This window comes from Pocillopora damicornis, chromosome 5, assembly GCF_964200805.1.
Source record: "Pocillopora damicornis chromosome 5, jaPocDami1.2, whole genome shotgun sequence".
NCBI classification, from domain to species: domain Eukaryota; kingdom Metazoa; phylum Cnidaria; class Anthozoa; order Scleractinia; family Pocilloporidae; genus Pocillopora; species Pocillopora damicornis.
In genome coordinates, this window is record NC_142674.1 from 26,726,631 (window position 1) to 26,732,754 (window position 6,124).

At 38.2% G+C, this 6,124-nt stretch overlaps 1 pseudogene across 1 annotated transcript in view; it reads left to right on the forward strand.

The window, feature by feature from the left end:
* LOC149046244 (cadherin EGF LAG seven-pass G-type receptor 1-like) overlaps window positions 1-6,124 on the forward strand; it is a 36,959-nt pseudogene that overhangs the window by 12,537 nt on the left and 18,298 nt on the right. The window contains exons 8-11 of the transcript XR_016186505.1: window positions 1,799-2,080; window positions 3,573-3,721; window positions 4,274-4,366; window positions 4,469-4,526. The product of XR_016186505.1 is annotated as a cadherin EGF LAG seven-pass G-type receptor 1-like (transcript). The remainder of the gene's footprint in view (window positions 1-1,798; window positions 2,081-3,572; window positions 3,722-4,273; window positions 4,367-4,468; window positions 4,527-6,124) is intronic.

Consider the following 6,124-nt stretch of genomic DNA (forward strand, 5'->3'; position numbering starts at 1 on the left):
TATTTGCCGGCTAAGGGTCGGTCCGTATGGTGAAAAACTGTGACCGAGGTCTTGAAAATACTGCCCGAGGCCGTAGGCCGAGGGCAGCATTTTCAAGACCGAGGTCACAGTTTTTCACCATACGGACCGACCCTTAGCCGGTAAATAACATATTTATTGTTTTTAAACTCAACGAAATTCTTTCCAAAAGAACCCGAATGATTTATGGACGTAAATACGGCAAGATCACATAAACTGAACAATTTTTGAGTGGGTAAATGGTAGTTAAAATAGGGGTGATGCAAATTTAAGAGAGATGCCTCAGCGAAACATTTTCATTTCCGTAACGATAAAGGTGATTTCAAAGGCTTCCAAACAAACTTTGAAACATTATTTTTACAAGTATCTGTCACAATCTGACACCTGTCAATTAGAGAGCACGCAAGAAAAAAAAAGCGTAGGAACATTTGAAAACCAACAGAACTAGTTTGGCAAGGACTGTCACGACAATGTTTTCTTCAAAATCAGTTAATGATCTAACGGAAAGTATTATTCACTCTCATCGACCATTCATTCATGTACGAAGATTTACCTCTGTTCATTAAGTAAACGGCGAGGAAAGTAATTGTGAGTAAATTCAATTTTTTTATTTTGAAGTTGTGAGAGTTTGCTCGTTTGTTTGCTGTAATGGCGTGTTTAACTCTGATCTTTCCTTCACAAAAACTAAATTCGAACGGCACACTCCAACGAGACACAAAGGAATGTAATGCGGCCTTTTCTCAAAAAATTCCTTCAATTTCTGTTGTGCAATTTAAGGTACAGATGTCCAAATTGAACGGAATTGGAAAGACTCACCAGGAACGTATATTTGTTGTAGAACTTAAATTAAAACTTCGCTTGCTCTTTCACTATGAACAAATCGCTCGAGAAAATTCAGATATTAAATGAATGAAAGTTCCATCGTTCAGTTTAACTGTAACCAAATACCTCACGTTTCAACTTTCTGGGTACTTTTTGTGAACGATTAAAATTAATTGCAGACGGTTTTTAGGCCGCTTGTCAACCAACGTAATGACACTATTGTTTATACAAATTCATTCTGAAACCAATATTTTTCTGTCAACCAAAGTGATTTGATAGAGAGAAAAGAGAGGATTCATAAGTTATTTATCGGCTTGAGGTAGTGACCGACGTGTTTGCATTGCTTAAAAATACTGCCCAGCCGGAAAACGAGGTATATTTATGAAAAATGACAACGAAAGTTGGGATGTACTCGGCGACTCACGAAAGCGTTACCGTGGCCCGTGGGCAGAGATAGGAAAATACTGACCGGGTAAAGAACCAATCAGATTGCAAGATTCGTTACCGTGCCCTCCAAAAAAACAATAAATCGTGTTATTACTTGTTAGTAATTTACATGAAGAAACATCACAGAAAGGCAAGACAGACTAAATGTTAGGTTTGGAGCGTTAGTGTGAGTGCGTATGTGCGTGCGCACGTGCGTGTACGTGTGCGAGCAGGTGCGTACAAGCGCGTGCATGTGTGTTCGTGCGTGCTTGTTTATGTAGTAAGCGTTGGAACTGTGCTTTTGGAGTGAGCATGGTAATAGTGGATGTATGAATATTAGGCCATTTCCGACTTCTTAAAGGCTTCCCTTTTTCGTGAAAATAGCTTCGTTTGCAAAATAATTTCTTTTCCTATGAGAAGTATCGTATCTGGGCTCGTTTTAAAACAGAGGCTATGGGCCTTTCGGAAATGGTCCAACTCGGTTACCCGTTTATACGAGGAGACACTAACCTCTCTCTTTCCATATCCTTAGGGGTTTTTGTCGGAAGCACTGAGATCAACATGAACTCTGGAGTCAATCACAAAACAGCATCTCGTTGTGAAGAGAAAATGGGAAGCCACTGCTCATCGAACCCTTGTCCAGACTACAGCACGTGCCAAGAGGAATTCGACTCCTACAAATGCATATGTCCCGTAGGTTACGTTGGTAAACACTGCCTGCGCGTATGTTCTCTTAAGCCATGCCGACATGGCAAATGTGAAAGTACAAACCATGGAAAGGGATTCCGATGTGTTTGTCCTCAACAGTACACTGGTAAGTGGAATATTTTTTCATTTTTTTTCATTTTTTGTCTTTTTTTTCTTTTTCATTTAAAATCATTCCCTATTGGACACATTTTTTTGCAATTTGTGGGTACCATTTTAATCCATACAAAGTTGTTATAAATGAAATAAATAAATAAATAGAGAATAATACATGGGCGCGCGTAGATATGGAATTTCCCTTCGAGAGTTTAACTCGGTCCCTCGTGAGTGAGATGTGGAGTTGAATACGAGAAGAGAAATTTCATATCTACAAGTAACTAGGTATTATTTTGTTTATCATGTAAACACAGTAGCCTTTTATTGACAAGAAAAGTCGACTCTATTAATGAATGAAAATAAAAGGATCGACAATCCCCGAATACAAATCGTAAAGTCCGTTGGCGCACTCAAGATGAGAACATGCGTTGAATCACTACAAAAACAAATAATGGGCCTAATTTTCAATATACAAAATTTTCAGTTATTGAATTGGTCCTTACCGACAGAAGAAATCATTCAGGTACCCGACCAAAATCGGCCTGTGGCAAATCTTCCAGTGGTCGATTTTCGTTTTCAGCCGCGAGAAATGCCATTGCCAAAACCACTAAGTACGTAACTTTCGGTTTTTCTTTTCGTTTTTTTTTTGGTTTTCTTCCCTTTCTAGGAAAGTTTGAACGTCACTTTCTGTAAGCGTCGATACGAATATTTCGGTTTTTAAGCAGAAATAATCCGAAAATATTCTGACAAACGACCTTGGATTGAGAATGGTGAAGGCTTTGCCGTTCATTCATCAACCTGACCGAGTGGCGCGAAAGGCGTGTGACGTGTCAGCAGCTGATTGACGATATCAAACACACGTGAAAAAATATCGTATTTTTTCACGTGTGTTGTTACAGCTTTTCTCAGGGCTGGAAATCCCTTTATAAAATAATTCAAATAGTACTCTGATTGGCCATAAAACCATTTTACATGAACGTATGTAAACACGGTTTTCGTTCCTCTTTCATTAGTTATTTCATAAAAGAAATGTAAAACGGTTTCCTACGCTTATCTCGTCTTCTCCCAACCTCCCGCGTGTTTACATCAGGCTATGTAAACGCAGAAACCATTTTACTTTTCTTCAGTATAACACCGTAGTTTGTATGGTAAATACATATACAGCACCCTTTTACTCTTGACGCGAGAGCACCGTTTCGAACGCAAGAACAAAAAAAAAAACAGAAACAAAAACCTCAGTGCAAAACTGAAAAACAAGATGCGAAAACAAAATGAAAGCAAAGAAGAAAACGAAAACTAAATAAGAGGAACACATAGATATCGTGCTGCTCTAGCAATTTCGCAGTTAGGTTAGCTGAATGATTTGCGGGCGAACTGGTACTGGTGATTAGGCGCGAACTTCCAGTGAGGCGAATTCACCAGTTACCGATATGCAACGCAAATCTCACTGTTGAACTTAAGATTCACTTAAATTTCAAGTTTTAATGGTTTGTATAATTTCTTAGGGGAATTTTGTAAAGTCCGCATGGAAATACCCTGTCGAGATAAGTACTTTGGTGCTTCAAGTATAGGCGTCTGTGGTCCGTGTAAATGTGAAGTGGGGATGAATTTGAGTCCAGTTTGTAACAAGTCTACAGGAGAGTGCTACTGTAATGTAAGTACCACATGGAGGAAGCTTATCAGTTGAACTTTATTTAAACCGTGGAAAGCTTCGAGAGTCTAAACCAGGGGAAAAATCAGAGCAGTTTCTTTTTTTCTATATGAAGTCAGGAGAACGAGGGAAAAATCAATGGGAGAAAAAGCGATAATGCAGAAAACAAATGAAGAAAAAACTCCTTAATCTACCATTATGGACTTAGGCGGGAAAGGAGAATTGTTTGCAGTCTGGGGGGACATAAATTTTTTTGTGAGTGTGCTTTTACATTTCGTCGAAAAGAACAGGTTTTTATACCGATTTGTTTGCGATTTGCATCATTCTTTATTTGATTGGTATAGGTAACAGGGCTGAAAAGTGCATTGTATGGGCGATGTGTCTGAAAGAAAGCCACTGAATGGTTCCCATGTGGTCTTGCAATTTTCGTCGCCTGTAAACCGCGCCTACTGCTCCAGAATTCAGTTCTGAATCTAATGTGTCTTTCATTTACTTGTTACGCAACTGGAAATCAATGTTTTTTTTAAAATTTTTACTCGTTTTGTTTTTGTCCAGGCAAAGCATTATCGAAAGATTGTAAGCTACACATTCTCGGGTGCCCCTGTGTTTAGTGATGGCTGTTTTAGATGTGACTAAGAGGCTGTGTGGGTAAGTGAGATTTCCCTTAACTTGAACGCGTTGCAAACGCGGTGAAAATGCGTTTGTATGCGTATTTAATGCGTTTGAAATGGGTTACGTTGTGCGTGTAAGGTGTCAACAGTGCCGATGAAACACGCCTCAACCCGTTCAAAACGCGTCTTTATTGCAGGTGAAATGCGTTTGCATGCGTTTAAAACAGGCGCTTAGACATGCATTAACTCCGCTGCAGAGAAACAGTCTTTTTCAGACTTGCGAAATAGGGAAGAATCCCCATTTTTAACTCGTGAATTGCGCGCATGCGCAAGAGCGAGTTATAGATACGATGTGGGGAATGGCATTCGCTCGATTGGTCGATTCCTGTAAACTTTTTTTAGATTTTAGGCTTTTGAGTGCATTTGATAGTTTTCGGCGAGAAATAAACTGACGAAATGGCGACCTTTGTTGCTAAGAATAGTGGTGGGGTGAAAAAGAAGCCAATGATAATCTTAAAATAGTTTTTTTTTTCGTTTTAGTTTCAACAAGCGGCGCCAGCGACTGGCAGGCATGCAAGGATTCACACTGAAATAACAGAACAACCTTCGTTTTTCATAAAATTGTAATTTACAATCCTTGAACTTGAAAACAATCCGAAGATTCATTGAAAATATCACTTACTGCGAAGCGCTCGGAGTTTACAGATGTTGAAAAGCTTTTTCTGTTATAGCGTGAGATTGAGGACAAAATTAATCATTACGTTTCGTCGCGTGTGTTTTTCCTGTGTGAAGCAACAGAAGATGCCGGCGACTGACGAAATAACAAGTTAACACGAAAATCAGATAACACCTAAACAAACAATTTTAGCTACCGATTTTCAGTGAATTTTTAACGAACAATTTTCTTTTAAGTTTCAAGACAATTTGAAGATTCAACATACATACAACGTACTAAAATGCGAAAGTTACACACCACAAAATTGATAAATAGGCCTGAAATGAAATTCTATCTTGTTATTGATCATACGTTGCCTAGCACGTGACCTAAATCTACCCAGGCGGAGATCCAAAATGACGGTGGCAGGCTTGGCTTAGTTATATCACTCAAAACTCGTTCCCGTTTGTCTCTTTGATAAAGAGGGAATCGTTAATGTTTTCATTAAGACAGTATTGCCTTGATTTTCTAATATTTACAACGAAAGACAGTAAATTTCACTTTTCACCCACATTTACTTCCAACCTTTTCTTTTGAACCAGAAACAAAAATGATAGACTTTTAAAACACATGACATCATCCACCTTGTCAAATGTAATAGCATGATCATTTCAATTGTAATGCCTTCTTATCCCAACGTTACTTTGTTTCTTTGCTACATTAGCGAACACTGAACTACTGCTCGTACTCTAGATATGACAATCAACCACAAAATTCCCTAAACCAGATAACATTAAACATAATCTAAAAAATCATGTGTCAATTCACGAGTTTGCTCACAGAGCACTTTGATTCTAATTTCCTACTTGGGAAAGGGAATTGGTTGAATTGTCGGAAGGTCGTATGTTTGGTCACATTTCTTTCATGAGAAAGGAAAGTTAATTTTAATTCCTCTTCGAGAGTTTCTAGAAACAGTTTGCACGAGAAATCGTGAGTCTTCTGTACACATAACTAACAATGATTTGTATTTGTTAGTATTATTATTATTATTATTATTATTATTATTACTATTATCATTATTATATTATTTCACCACATTAAAGGAAGATATCTCGAACAGCATTCGTCATGTTACCTCTT